The sequence below is a fragment of the Camelus ferus genome, chromosome 1 (assembly GCF_009834535.1).
Source record: "Camelus ferus isolate YT-003-E chromosome 1, BCGSAC_Cfer_1.0, whole genome shotgun sequence".
NCBI classification, from domain to species: domain Eukaryota; kingdom Metazoa; phylum Chordata; class Mammalia; order Artiodactyla; family Camelidae; genus Camelus; species Camelus ferus.
This window is the reverse complement of record NC_045696.1, coordinates 83276012-83291853: the sequence shown is the minus strand read 5'-3', so window position 1 is coordinate 83291853 and position 15842 is coordinate 83276012. Positions and strand designations below refer to the sequence as shown.

At 37.9% G+C, this 15842-nt stretch overlaps 1 protein-coding gene across 2 annotated transcripts in view; it reads left to right on the top strand.

Annotated features, from left to right (window-relative positions):
- LOC102518431 (EGF-like and EMI domain-containing protein 1) overlaps nucleotides 1-15842 on the top strand; it is a 497761-nt gene that overhangs the window by 294777 nt on the left and 187142 nt on the right. The window lies entirely within an intron of this gene.

Here is a 15842-nt window from a genome sequence, read left to right as displayed (position 1 = left end):
GTGATCTTTCCTCTGTGTACATCTGCATTCTAATCTCTTCTCATAAGGACATCTGTCATATTGAATTAGGACCCAACCATATGAACTCATTTTCCCTTGATTACCTCTTTAAAGGTCCTGTCTCCAGTCACATTCTGAGGCATTAGGGGTTAGGACTTCAGCATAGGAATTTGGAAGGAACACAGTTCAGCCCATAACACCCCTGTAGGAGGGAAGAAAATAAATGTCTGTTGAATGCCTACTGAATGAATGAATCAAGAACTGTGTTTTATGCTTTCACGTAAGTTAAAAAATCCCAACCCAATTTCTACTTATGTCAACTCATCTAAAACACCTTCCTCTGTAAGAATCCTGGTGTCCTTATATCAAATGTGGTATATCTTTACTTTGAAACCTCCATGGTACATAATTTCCCCCTTTTATGCTACTTTCCAATTTTGCCTGGTTTTCTGATCATTTTGTACTTGTGTTTTTAAATAATAGATTATTAATTTTTAAATAATTAATAGTTTTATTTAATTTTAATAATTATTAATTTTTAAAGGCAAGACTATTATTGACTCTTTTAGGATTCCCTTGAGGTGTGTGACCAGTTGTCTAGACTATAAATATTTGTTAATTTAAGAATTTAAAGGAAGAAGAAAAAAGTTTGTAAACGAAAGAAGGCAAGGTGACCAAATATTTTTCAAGGAGGACAGTTAGGGAGGGTGAGGCAAGAAAAGAGAAGGAGGGATAAGAGAGCTGTTAGGTAATAGTTGCAATTACAGATCTTTCAGTTAGATTCCCACTTTGGGAATCTAGAGGTTCTAATACCTTATCTTTTAATTGATGATATTCTTAGTAAATCATATTCTGTTTAAATTGTTTCCTGCCTTTGAGCAATGGAGAGCGTGATGATTCGTGGATCAAAATGATCTTAAGATTGACCCTCATTCCCACCGTATCATGTTGATTGGAAGATCTGATTTCAATTAATTTGTCTTTCACCATCAACTGACTTGAGGGGACAATTTATTGTGTTGTGGCAAATATATTCTGCAGTTCGGCCAATCCGATCTGGTTTGTGAAGCATAAAAAGATGTGAAGGTCTCAGCTAATGTGCGTTGCACATGTCACTTTATCCAAACTCAGCCTAAGACTCGTGAGGGTGTGATCCGTAACTCCTTCTACTGCCACCAGACTGTGATATTTATTGCTGTGAAAATTCCCATGACAAATTTGTTTCTGTGGCACGTTTACCATTATAAATTGACATGGAGCCATAGATGTGATGGCTTCAGATTCAGCAGCCCCAGTTCTTTATTATTTCTTTTTTCAAGTCTTAGACTTAGGCTGCTGTGAAATTTTTAGAAGTGCCAGTTTCCTTGGGTTATTTTAAAACTCACCAGCAAATCATTCTTTTAATAGAGTATATTATTCTTCAAACCTTTTTCTGAAGTAAAGACTCATCTGATTTCTAAATTTAACAGTATGCTCTTATTTCAAAATTGTAGTCACCATCCACTTAACAAGCATCTTTCTCATTATTGAAATATTCCAGATGCTTCCTTTCAAAAGAAATCAGAACCTAATGTAAGAATCTGTACAGGGGCTTTTGTGGGGTGGGGATGTAAACATGATCTCCCGTAAAGTAAGATCTCCTAAATTGAGAATTATAGAGTTGAATTGGTAGCTTCAGTATATGGGGCTCTGTGCTGTGGCTGAGGGACACAGGGGTGAATGACACATCATTCTGACTCTCAGAAAGTTTACAATCACCTGAGGAAAGACAGAAAGAACCATATATAAGCTAAGCACTGATTCTTAACTGGGAGTGATTTTTACCCCTCAAGGACATATTGCCAATTGAGATGGGGATCTCCCTCAGGAACTCAGAGATATACACATAAAGATTTAGTGGAGCCCTGGGCTGGAGCTATAGACATGAGAGTCGTAATATGATAGTTGTTGAACTCAAAAAGACTGGTACGATTACCCTGCAACAACGTGTGGATTATCAGGGCGCTGGGTAAGGGACACCTGCATTTAAAAGGAGACACAGAAAGAGAACTCACAAAGGCAACTGAGAAAAATGTTAGTATAATAATATCAGCAAACTTTTTTTAAAGAGCCCATATGGTGTGCAAAATGCTGTGCTAAGCACTTGACTGATACTAGTCTTCATAACTAGCCTACTGTTGTCAGCTCTTGTGAACAGTGAGTGAAGGAGGGATCAACACCACCCGCCCTTCAGTACAATGAGGGCTAAGCGTGCCCAGAGATTTGGCAATTAGGAGGTCACTGCAGTCTTAATGAGAGTGGTATCTCTAGAGTGATGGCGCTGGAAGCTGGAGTCCAGTGGTTGGAGAAGCCAAGGGTTGATGTGGAAGCAGGGATGAAGAAGTTTGCATTAAAAGGAGAGGAAAGAAAGTGGCAGCATTTTAATGGAAACAGACTAAGGGGAAAGCATATTTTTAGGCTGGAGGAAGGTAAGAGGTGCAAATATTGTTTATAGACCTTGAAGAGACAGATGAAGATTCCTTACAGACACTAAGAGGACTGGGAAGTTTGACAAGACAGGATAGAGACTTGAGAGGCAGTTCCTGGGGTCCAGCTGAACAGGGACGGCACTTTCAATGGACTCAATCCATCAGTCCCTTGGAGCCCCTTTTTGGAATCTCTTCCCTCTTACCCATTTTGGATTTATCTGGACTGTTCTTTCAGGAGGACCTTTGAGTGTCACATACATTCACTTATCAGGACATGATGCTACAAAAACAAATCACATGAATGTTATACTACAATCTGCCTTCTCTGTTCCTACAAACCGGGGAGTTCAATGCCCAGAGGCAAATCACTGTGGGACTACAGCCTGTCCTGAGAAGAAGCCTCCCCAAATGAGTATTGCATCGTTTGCTTATTCTCTGTAGTCATCTTACCATAGCATGTTAATGTATTTTGGACATTTCTTTCCATTAATGCAATGCTAATATGGAATAATTTTTCCTGCCTCAAATATTTTCCTATTTCTGCATCTTAGTGTGGCCAAGAAAAAATGTGTTGTCTATATCATTTCTAGTCTCTCCTACTTATTTAACTACTAAATTTGAATACCTGCAATGTACTAGATCCTAGTTTGCAGGATACATACAACATAGGTCTGGCACTTGAAGAGCTCGCAGTTTATGAGAAAAACAGATTGGTAAATAACCATCTAGAATAGGAAAGAATAAGTGCTTTAATAGATGTAATATATAAAGTGATTATGCAAGCCAACGCAGTAACTACACCTCCCTCCCCCGTAAAAGAAGTCTTCTACTCAAATACTGAATTACTTATATTTTTTTTCAAATGGGCTGTCAAGAATAGAAACACCCCCTTTCTTTGTTTGATGAGTTTTCTTTCCCTCTTTCTTTCCCTCTTTCCTCTCCTTGGTTCTTACCCTGCCAATTCTCAGCACAGTCTCCTTTTATATTCTGAAATCCCACTTAAGGGACTTTCTCACTGATTATAATGACATAGGTCTGTTTTCACAGCTGCAATCTGAAAGTTTCTTAATAATACCATGTTTTAAACATTATTCTGAAATGCTAGAAGGTTTGAAGGTACTCAAAAAGTAAACAGTCGGCTCATATAAAAGGAAGAGAACAGTTGTAATATAAAACTTTCAACAATTTGTATAAAATCATTGGCACTTCATTGAAAATCTCAAGCTCTTGAGACAACAAAACTTCCCCCCAAGGGGAACTAATTCACTAGACGTGTGTATACATTAGAACCAGATGAAGGAGATGCGGTGAAATTGGGAAGACAATTTCTGGGCTTATTAGAAGCCGGAGACCAGGCTTTTGTATTTCTACTGGATTCTTTGGGCTTGGTAAGAATCATTTCCCCAGCAGAGCAGATTTGGGAATTTTCATTTATGTTCATGATCACCTTTGACGTCTGAGACTCTGAGGACCTGACATCTCATACTATTATTATTACAAACAGAGTTCTCAAGCTGTTAAGCTCAAATTGCTACTTCGGTGTTAACAAGAATGGTGCCACATGGTGAGCATATGCTGTTTGTGAAAGTAAATGATGCTTTAAGAATGTTTTACTCTCCAAAGGAAGTCTACTAGCAGATATCTTGTATTGAAACTCTGTATATTCTCACCTGACCATCGTAAACAATGTTTGGAGAGTCAGGGTTGTTACTTGAGAATAAATCAGGGAGCTCTTGAACATTTGGGTGGATATATTCACCGTAAAGCATGACAGACATTTTTCCTATGTTTATCCTTTTAAAAATGTATGCATTTCACCACAGGGCTCAATAGATCTTTCAGAAGGCATCTTAATAGCACTTCCTTAGCACAGAAGTGACTTATTTCTTTCAATGAAGGATTTACTTAAATCTACTGTTTAGGCATTTAGCATTAGTATAACTAGGTGTAGAATTCCTTTACCTTGGACAGACGGAAGAAACTCCCAAGACTAATTAAGCAATTTAAATGGTGAATAATGCTATTTCCCTATGCATTTGCTTTGTGAGTTAAAATGATGAAGATTTAATCTTCTTTTTCACAGTTTCTTTTGTCTGCAAAACTAAAGATTCACTTTTATAAAAGATTTCCCTTTGTTTTGTTTTAGAAAGGGATTTGACACCTGAATGGTAGTGGTAATGAAATTCTCTGTGGGTTAGGCTTCAAGAAAGAAATATTAACATGAAATTAATGAAGTATTAACAAATAAATTGAGTTCATAATGGTAACCATCTCCCTATGTTACATGTGATAACCGTAGACGTATGTGTGAGTCGTTTGGAGCTTTGCATCTGAGCACTCATAGCCATCAATGCATTTCTAAAAATAAGACAATGGGGGAAAGCTATAATAAATAATTTTATCAGAATAATATTATGAATCCTTCAGCTATCACCAGACTTTTTTCCCTTCAAGCAATTTATTTTCTTGTATAAGGACTAATTCTAATGTATTACAGCCTGAAATTTGAGATTAACTATAAATACAATTCAAATCGAGTAAGAAATATCACTTCCCTTCTCGTATCCTATATATTCTCATTCTTCACAAGGAGTGGCTGCAGCGTACAAGGTGCCAGGATAATCGTGCTTAAATTTGGCTCTTGCAGATAACTTCTGTGCACAGACTGATGGAGAACCATGTGAAGCAACAAAGGAGTTTAGTCCTGATGCAGTTACAGACGGTGAGCTATTGAGAGTATCAGAGCAAGAGTATGATAATATGCAAATATCTCTTAAGGGCAATTAGTCTGGAAACCAAGGGTAAAATGGGAATGACAGATTGAAAAGATGGAGACAAGGAGACAGTGTTTGTATCACAGGGAGAACCTGGCATCCACTCAGAAACTTCCTTTGCTACCTGTTGTGGCTCCAGGCAAATTACAGTGGAGAAAAGGCCATTGGGCTCACATTAAGAAGGCTCACCATAAGAAGACTTTAAGAATGTATTTTTTTAGAAAATGATGGAAACAGCTATTAGCTTTAAGAGAATTTGAAGAGGAAGGTTTTGGAGATGTAAAAAGATGTAATGAGTAGAGAGAATGAGAGCTGAAGTAGGAAGTGGAAAAAAATGAAAAAATAGCCAGAGAATAGTACACAATGAACATGAGTGTGTGTCAACTTTGGGGAGGAATTCGAATCACTGAGACCTTAAAAAAGTCAATTCCTCAACCAAGTAGTTTTCACTGTTCACTGGGGAGTTCACTGTTAATATGTTTAAACGTATCTTATGTTGGGGATTCAGCAAATGTTTTGATTCTCTGATGATAAAGTTTGTGAATGAGTCCATTTTCCCAAATGACAGCTGTTTCACGAGGGCCCATAAAGGAGGTGACCTGGGAGATCCCTTGGTTTCTCTTTCTAAAGGCAGGAGGGAGCCAGTTCTTTGTTGTAGCAAGAAACTGGAAGAAAAGCATCAGGGGAAAATGGAAAGTTCATTAATATTTTCATGAGTTAAGTTTTATGGCTCTAACTGTCCCCAGCAGGAAGGGAATTCGTGGAATCAATGTCTGTTGGGAATCGTGAGCGGGGCGGGGGGAAGAGACAGAAGGGAAGGATACTTAGAGTGTGTCTGTGAAAGTGAGCTAATTTGTCTGCATACCGGGAGCTGATTTCTATAGCAAGAGTTTCTCTGCAATTAAAATGCTTTAGATGCTTAGTTTCAAAGACATACAGGTTGACCAGCAGTTGAAAGAATTTGTAAGTTGTTGGATAATGATCTCAGCCTAGCTCCCTCACTTCATCCAAACAGAACTCTTCAACCAGCAGCAGTAATTACTTGGATTTTAGCTTTCGGGCACCAGACAGTGACTCGTGATCAATAGCAGCTCTGTCATTTGGGAGATGAGGCCGCAGGTGAAAGGTGAGAGACACTTCTCACTTCCCAAGCCTCAGAAAAGCAAATCTATTCTTCTGTCTGTGGTCTGCTACACTAGCAGTGTATGTGTGTCTGTGCATGTGTGTGTGTATAAGTCTCTAGTCTATTTTTTTTTCCTTTATAAAAATAATTTAAACTTGAATCTATGATATGCTAAATTCTAGTTGATTTTGTTTTTGAGAGACCCTGGTCCTTAAAGAAAATGAACTAGGAACAGTGTCTAATTTTTCCTTTTATCTCAGATCTTTACTCTTATTGAAATTCTTCTCTATTTTAAAAGTCAAAGTGGAATTTAGTTCATATACAGCTTAGAGAGTTTATTTTCCCGATCTTCTCTAGTTATGGAAAATGTAATATTTGAAAGACAAGTGTCTATCACAAATCAAAATTGATGTTTAAACACAAAAAGTACATTTGCCAAATTGCTATTTCTCCCTGGTGTTCCTTTAGGGACATAGGAGTACAGTAAGTGGAAATGAATTCTTATCACATGCATGCTTTTCTCCCTTTATCGAAATTCACTTTTTTATTTCAAGTTTGAACATTCCGGACTTTTTTCTCCCAGTCTTATTGCCCCTACTCCGTCCCAGACTTTTTCCAGTCCTATTGCTGTGGCATTTTAATATATTTTTTTCCTCATTTTGAGAATTGGTTTTCATTGTTGTGGTTTCTGTTGTCTTTGCCTCTTCCCGGTATGTTTGCCAAATAGACCAGAAAATCTCTTAACAGTTCGTGGTAACTTTGCTCTGCAGTAACATGATCAGCGAACGATGCTGCATGAGGTGCCTTAGACTGAGTGGGGGACAATTTACCTAAGACCACAGGATCAGGGAAATCAGACAGTTGCTGATGAAGATAAAAATCATAACAACTGGGATAACATTGAAAGAATACGTACCTACAGAGCACAGAAGTACATTTAAAATGTCATTGTATTAAGTGTCTGAAGACCTACTAGGTTTTCAGTCTAACTTCTCTGCTTACCAACGAGGCAACTGTGGGAATGTAACTTAACTTCACTGTGTTTCATTTTCCCTTTGGAAATATCTGGATCATAACAGCCTGCAAGGATTACGATAATGAACGCATGAATCCTTATGCAAATGGTGCTTTGAGTACCATTTATTCTTAAGGCCAGATTGTGCTGGAGCTGTGGATGAGAACTGAAGTTGCTAGAAAAGGGCCATGAGGAATCGGATTTTTTTTTTCTTCCTTTATATTTCAGGTTTTGCAGGGTAGCACTAGAATTTACCCTTAATTTGATTTGAAATCTAGGTGCTGTTTTCTAAGCAGAGTGACAATTTCTACTTACTGCTTTTATTAGCTTGACCTTGCTTTCCAATCCAAGTACTCACTTGTCCTTCACTCTCTAAATAGCAGATTCTTTCAGAAAGCAGAGTCTCATTTTCTCTTACCTTGGAGATGGCCATGGCGTTACTTCTGCCCTTGCTTGTCTTCTAAGTTGAACACATGAACTCTGCCCAGCCCATCCTCGTGGTGAGCGCATGCCTCACCTGCTTGTGCGCACCGTCCCCCCCCCCCCAGGCAGCCCGCTCCAGCCCTCTCAGGCAGCCCGCTCCAGCCCTCTCAGGCCGTCACGGCACTGAAACCGTGGTTTAAGAAAAGCTCTCAACTTACTGAAAGGCTGTTCTTCACAGTTAAAGGGTTGGTTCTCAAGATGGCCTAGATGGGTTTGTGCCATTTCTCTTCTCTCTACGCCGTATGCCTAGATGAGAATGTTGAAAGACGTTGAGATAAAAGTGAGGGTTCTAATTTCCGTCCTCATTTTTAAGCATCCAGAGGAGACCAGTAAGGTGGGTAATTGCTGATCATTAGACTCTTGCACATTTCAGTCGCCATGTTACTGCACAGCAATTTATGCCAGCTCTTAAAGTATAAAGCTTGTTTGTCCCTGTGTTAATTTATCAGCCAACAAAACACGCATTTGCTGTGACAGTTACATTGTTCACAAGGGTTTATGTTCCATCAGGCCCTTCTTCTGGGGCGCATCCTGGTACCTGTGATTTTAAGCTACAACAGGTGGCATGAAGATTTTCACCTTGGCATAAGTGTTGTCAGAGTTCATTCATTCTTGTTTTTATTGAAGTATAGTTAATGTGCGAACAGTGCATTCATTCTTTTTTTTTTTTAAACTGAAGTATAGTCAGTTTACAGTGTGTCAATTTCTGGTGTACAGCGCAATGTCCCATATGTTCCTTTCCATACTCTTTTTCATTATAGGTTATTACAAGGTATTGAATATAGTTCCCTGTGCTATACAGAAGAAACTTGTTGTTTATCTGTTTTATATATACTGGTTAATATTTGCAAATCTCAAACTCGCAATGTATCCCTTCCCACCAGGTAATCACAAGATTATTCTGGACCTTTATTGTTTCCTCCCCTGTAAATAATACTCACTATCTGGTTGTCTTTGGTGAACCAGCTTTCTCTGGGCCCCTCAGCTGACCTGTGGCTTCTATAACCACCAGCTTTCCTTGGCCCCTCCGTCTCAGTAACTCTGTTCTCCAGTCTGTCTCTACCCTTTGCCAGTCCAGTGATCTCTGAGTTAGTGATTTGGCTTATTTAGTTTGAAGTGCCCCATACTCCAGTCAGGTTTTCCCGTGAGGACGTTGGGAGCAGGGTTGGTTCTAACCTGCTTGGTGCAGCTCTGTCATCAAAGAGAAACTTTTCTGCAGTTAAAAATGTCAGGGTGATGGATTCCTGAATATCTTAAGCAAGATTATCATATAGGTGAATATATGTGCATTGTATCAGGTTGAGTCTGGAAAAATGATTATATAGAGATGTTAAAGAATCTGTGCAAAGTATTAACGTAGAAGACGTGTACGTGTCTGGGTAACCTTCTAATGATTCGTACTATTTCTCTATTATACTTAAATGAAGTATCCAGGGCAAACACAGATACACTGTCATAATGATAAATTATATAGTTTAATCCAACTTCACCAATGAGAACTCAGATACCTTTTACAAACGTATTGCAAGAACAGCTTTTTCATGTTTGCTTCTAATTCCAGCAGAAACACCTAATTATAGAACAACATTAACAACAATAGAAAAAAAGGTTTGCTTGGGGAAAAAGGCTTTCTGAGTAATCAGTGTAAAGCAGAAATCTCTCGCTGGGAATAACGTGGGCTGGCCGGCCAGCCAAGGTTTCTGTGAAGGGTTTTTTTTTTTTTTTTTTTTTTCGCTTCCGTACTGCCTGAGTGACCTCTTCTTCTCATCCGTCACTTAATCAGGAAATCAAAAGACAGGAAGCTGCAAGACAGACTCTTGTTCAAGATAAACCCAGTGACCTCGTAACAGGTTACTGAATCTTCTGTGGGAGTTCAGCTGACCAAGTGACTTCTTATATTTGGGGATTTATTCATGAACCAGCAAAGCTCTGGCTGATGCCACCGGCCCTGAGAGTGCTACTTCTGTTCATGGCTTCAGCTTTAGGCACAGCTGTTACAGTCTCTTCTCTGCAGAAACTCAAATGGAGGGCATTACCTTTAAATTCAAATATTTCAGACAAAACAGAGCTTGTTTTTCCCTATGAGCATATGTGTGTCTTCTATTAATCCTAATGAGCCAGGGACATTCTGAAAAGAACACCCTAATAAGGTAATAGGACTGGGAATTTTGCTGAACAAAAAATGGGTTTTCTGTGGGGTGTGGGGAGGAGGTGGAAAAAGAACAAGAAAAAAAGACCTTTATGTATTAAATGGTTTAAAGATAAAGCATATAAAATAGGAATGCTTTTATTCCTTTGTATTTTCTGAGAACAGTTCTGCCCTTGAATCCACGGAATGGTGCAGATACAAATACATCACATTTGCCTGCTGTGATTAAATTTCTCTAATTACACAACCACACTTGATATGTGGGCCTGATGCATCACCTCTTTTTTTCCCCCTTTGGTAATCATTGTTATATCCGTGCTCTATAATCAACGTTCATCACAGCTAATTAGAGTTTCTTCGTCTGTTGTTTCTGAGATCTGACATGCCTAGAGTTCAACGGCAAAATTCATTTTTAAACATCCCTGGGCTCTGGAGGAAAAAAAAAAAAACAACAAATGAAAATTCTAGGGCTGTATTATTCACAAATGGCTTTTTGAAATTTTAATGTACTGTGAGTTTCTTATTTTATTGAATTTAAATGATTACTCTTGGTAGAGGAGGCCAAGTCCTGCATGATTTTACACGAATCTCCTATGATTTACAAGTACCTCCTTGTTGATAAAGGAGCTGGCAGTCTTCCTCATTGCTTAGGACTTTGTAGATTTCTATGTGACACACAAGGACAAATAATTTTGTTGTATTAGATAGATATTAATGTTGATTTCTCTTCTAAAAGGAGTAGAATGCTGCAGATTTATATCATTTACAGGTTCAAAGCTTATATTCATTCTCCAATGCAGTTTTCTTTTGGTAAATGTTTTTAATTACGGACACTTTAAGTGTGAAATTATAGTGGTAGGAAAGCTAGTTAAATTTTAGCTAGTCTATTACAACAAATTTTATCTACTTTCTGGATGTTAATTTGAGGCCAAAGCTTTCAACTCACTGCTCTGTTTTCTCATCTGGAAATCCCACCTGCTCCTGCAACCCCTTATTAAGGCAATTGTAACCTTTAAAGCTTTGACAGAAGGGTAAACCTAAGCAGAAGTCAGAAATTCATGAGCCGTGTACATCCACCCTCTTCATTTTGTATTATCTTACCTTGTTTTCGACATTTTTTTTAAAGCTGCACTTTCACTGCTGCTGTTTGTGCCTGTACTTTGGACTGAGTCATTCTCTCATAAACAAACCTGTGTTCCTGAGCAATCATTTTGTTTCCTGCTCCTGAGAAGTGCACAGTACACTAGAGGATCTCAGCCTGTGAACACAGAATTACAGTACAATCTGAAAAAGTGGGCTAGAAAAGAGGTAGCTTTGAAGCCATGGCAAGCTTGAAGAGGGAATGAAAAATCAGTGTGAACAACAGGAAGGCTCCCCAGGAGCAGTGATGCTTAAGCTGAGACTTGGAGACGTTAACAATAGTAAAATTTAAATTAAATCACATTAAAAGTCAAATTTATATGATGACAGTCTCCGTGCTGGGCACTGAACTGTATTAACTTCTTTACTGGAACATTATTCTGTACACCAGAAATTGAACAACATTGTAAACTGACTGTACGTCAATAAAACAACCAATCAAACAAACAAAAACTAGATTAACTTCTTGACACCTCAAGAACTCCAAGATGTGCCATGTGTTATACCTATTTGAAGGTCAGGAAACTGAGGCACAGAAGAGTTAGCTAACTTGGCCAAAGTCTCTGTGGCAGATTTTATTTTCCAAAGATTCTGTAGCAGTGTCTCCTCTTCTGCATGGTCTTCTCAGACTTTGCCATCCCCACATGAAGAGAGGGAGGAAGTCTAATTCCTCTGCTTGAGTCTGCATGGGTTTGGGACTCTAATGAAACCAAGAGAACGTGGCAGAAGTGATTCTGGGTGCCTTCTAAGGCTAGGTCAGGAAAGAAGAGACAGCGTCCACCTTGGTCCTTGGAACATTTGTGCCAGAGCCTTGAGCTGCCACGCTGCCAGTCCAGCTGCCCCAAGGCCATTATGCTGTGAAGAAGTCCAAAGTTGCCTGAATGAGTGGCCACCTGGGGAATCTTGAGATTACAAGGAGGTGGGGAGGGGGGGTACCTGGCTAGTCCCAGCAGCTCCAGTCCCCCTCTGCCCTTCTGGCTCCAGCCACTCGATGTGATTGTAACCTCATGAGTAGAGCCAGAACTGCCTCTCAAGCCTGCCCCAAATTCATGATCCACTGAAACTGAGATAACAAAATAATTGCTGTTGTCTTTAAGCTACCAAATTTTGGCGTGATTTTTTACACAGCAACCCTACTGGGAACAGTCATAGCATGAATAAGTGTATAGCCAGAATATGGACCCAGACTCCAGAGCTGCCAGAAAATAAAGTTTGAGAAGATTTATGCACATTCCTTAAGGTTTAAGTAAAATCTTCATGTGATATGAATGTGTTGTAAAAACCTCTCCTTCAAATCAATATTCTGAGGGAGCAGGAAATGTTATTGCAAAGTGAACTTTTTCTTTTATGATTGAAAATTAAAGGAAGGAAGAATAAAAGCATGTTTAATGGGATCGTAAACACATCAACTGTCATAATTGTAAAAGCTGACTGTCCAATGATTGGGTAGATATATGTTGCATCGTCTGGGTAATGATTTCCAGCTACATTAAATGATATGGCAGTTTAGATAGAGGGAGGAAACAGTGAATTTTTTTTAATGGGGCAATAATTTCTGAATAGGCAGCTTGGAGTGGAAAAGACTGAACCTGCTTCAGAGCCAGAAAGCTTGGATTTTTAGTAAGCTTAAATTTCAGTCTTGCCTTTAGTTTATTTACAGCGACTTGTTGAATTGCATCTCCCACACTAGCCAGTAAGCTTACTTATTATGGGAATGAGGCTTTTCTTTAAGAAAAATAATGGGTTTGTTCCTTGGATCTTTCATGCTCAGCATAAAGAAGATGTCCATTTACTAAGTGAAAGGATGGCATACAACATAGTCTTGTTAACTCTCATCACCATGCTATACATTAGATCTCCAAGCACCATTCATCTTATATAACTGAAACCTTGTACTCTTGATCAATATCTCCCCATTTCCCAGTCCCCTGGGTCCCTGGCAGCCACCACTCTACTCTGCTTCTATGAGTTTGATTGTTTTAAACATGAAAGTGAGATTTTGCAGTATTTGTCTTTCTGTGTTTGGCTCACTTCATTTAGCATAATGTCCTCCAGGTTCATCCATGTGTTTCAAAGGGAAAGATTCCACCCCCCCCTTTTTTTTAAGGCTGGGTAATATTTCATTGTGTGTATATACCACATTTTCTTTATCTGTTAATCCATTGATGAACATTTAGGTCTCCTTCTTCTCTTGGCTATTGTGAATGCTGCTGCAATGAACATGGAGGTGCAGATGTCTCTTCAAGTTTCTTCAGATTCATTCCCAGAAGTAGGATTGCTGGATAATATGATTGTTCTATTTTTAAATTTTTTTTTACTTTGCAGAATGTACTTTATTTATTTTTTTGGCAAAGGGGAAGTTTAGGTTCCTTTTTAAAATTTTTTTCAAAGATCTCTTTGAATATTTTTTTTGAATTGAAGTGTAGTCAGTTACAATGTGTCAATTTCTGGTGTACAGCATAATGTCCCAGTCATGCATACACATACATATATTTATTTTCATAGTCTTTTTCATTAAAGGTTATTACAAGATATTGAATATGGTTCCCTGTGCTATACAGAAGAAATTTGTTTCTTATCTATTTTTATATATAATAGCTAATATTTACAAATCTTGAACTCCCAAATTTATCTTTTCCCATCCCCGTGTCCCCAGTAACCATAAGATTGTTTGCTATGTCTGTGAGGGGTTTACTTTCTACAATAATATAAATAGCTCATACAACTTAATAACAAAAAAAATCAAAGAAACAACCTATTCCAAAAATGGACAGAACTCCTAAACAAGCAATTCTCCAATGAAGACATACAAATGGCCAATAGGTACATGAAAAAATGCTCAATATTGCTAATTATCAGAGAAATGCAAATCAAAACTACAGTGAGGTACCACCTCACACCAGTCAGAATGGCATCAGTCAAAAGTCCATGAATGATAAATGCTGGAGAGGGCGTGGAGAAAAGCGAACCCTCCTACACTGCTGGTGGGAATGTAGTTTGGTGCAGAAAAACAGTATGGAAAACAGAATGGGAATTCCTCAAAAAACTAAAAATAGACTTATCGTATGATCCAGCAATCCCACTTCTGGGTATATATTCAGAGGGAACTCTCATTTGGAAAGATACATGCACCCCAATGTTCATAGAAGCACTATATACAATAGCCAAGACATGGAAGCAACCTAAATGTCCATTGACAGATGACTGAATAAAGAAGTTATGGCATATTTATACAATGGAATACTACTCAGCCATAAAAAGTAATAAAATAATGCCTTTTGCAGCAACATGGATGGACCTGGAGATCGTCATTCTAAGTGAAGTAAGCCAGAAAGAGAAAGAAAAATACCATATGATATCACTTATATGTGGAATCTAAAAAAAGAAAAAAGACACTAATGAACTCATCTATTTTTAAAATTTGAGGAACCTCAGTACTGTTTTCCATAATGGCTGTACCAATTTGCATTTCCCCCAACAGTGCATAAGGGTGGTCTTTTCTCTACAACCTTACCAGCACTTGTTATTTATTATGTTTTTGATATTTGCCATTTTAACAAGAGTGAGGTGACATCACATTGTGGTTTTTGTTTGCATTTTCCTGATGATTAGTGACGTTGAGCACCTTTTCATATACCTCTTGGTTATTTCTATGTCTTCTTTTGAAGAATGTCTATTTAGATCCTTTGCCCATTTTTAAATTGTGATATCTGGGGATTTTACCATTGAGTAATATGAGTTCCTTATATATGAAATCTTCTTCACATGAACACACATACCCACACACAATGGCAATTATAAAGAAGTAATGGATGAGTTATTTACCTTAACTGTGGTGATCTTTGCATAACGTAGACGTACATCAAAACATCAAGTTGTATACATTAAACTTATACAATTATTTGTACATATCAAAGATATCTAAAAAATTATTAGAAAAAAAGAATAATTATAATCTCATAGACTACCAGTTGCCTTATTTCTAAAATATAAATCAATAGTTGAATTTGCAATCCCAAAATTATCATCACTTGTCATACCTTGGACTGGGAAATTTTCTAGGTCATAGAGGGACCTATGCTTCATAAATAAATGAATAGCTATGGTTAAAATTTATCTTCTTGACACATTGGAGGATAGATCATTGTTATGGATAAAACAAACACTATCAGCACTAATGTGACATCTGTTCCTCCCATTGTCCTGTAATGATGCATGAATAAAAGAAAATTTAAGAACCCAGCTTAAAGATAGATTTAGAATATCTCATTTTACTTCAGGCAACAGAGGCTTATATGATTTCTTAATATTTTTCTGGGATAGACGTTTCTCAGCCATGGCTACCTCAATTTGGAAAGTTATACTGTTCCATCACTGGTAATAAGACCTACTGTATTTCCTTGATTTGTGAAGTTTAAGTGTAACCCAGAATGTGAGAATATGATGCAAATACACAAATGTTAATTATGTGAAGCAATATATAATTGGTAATTATAATCATTAACCATGACTGATTTGTGTTGTTGATAGTTTAAGGAAAGTATAGGCCAAAAGAGCTAGTTGGTTTTAGTTCCTCATCTGATTTTTATTAGTTGTGTTGTAGATTTATTGTGACTTTTTTTTCCTTCATGGACAAGAGCTAACAATTCAGTAAGACCGTGTTTTTCAGAAACCTACAACTTTCCAGCAT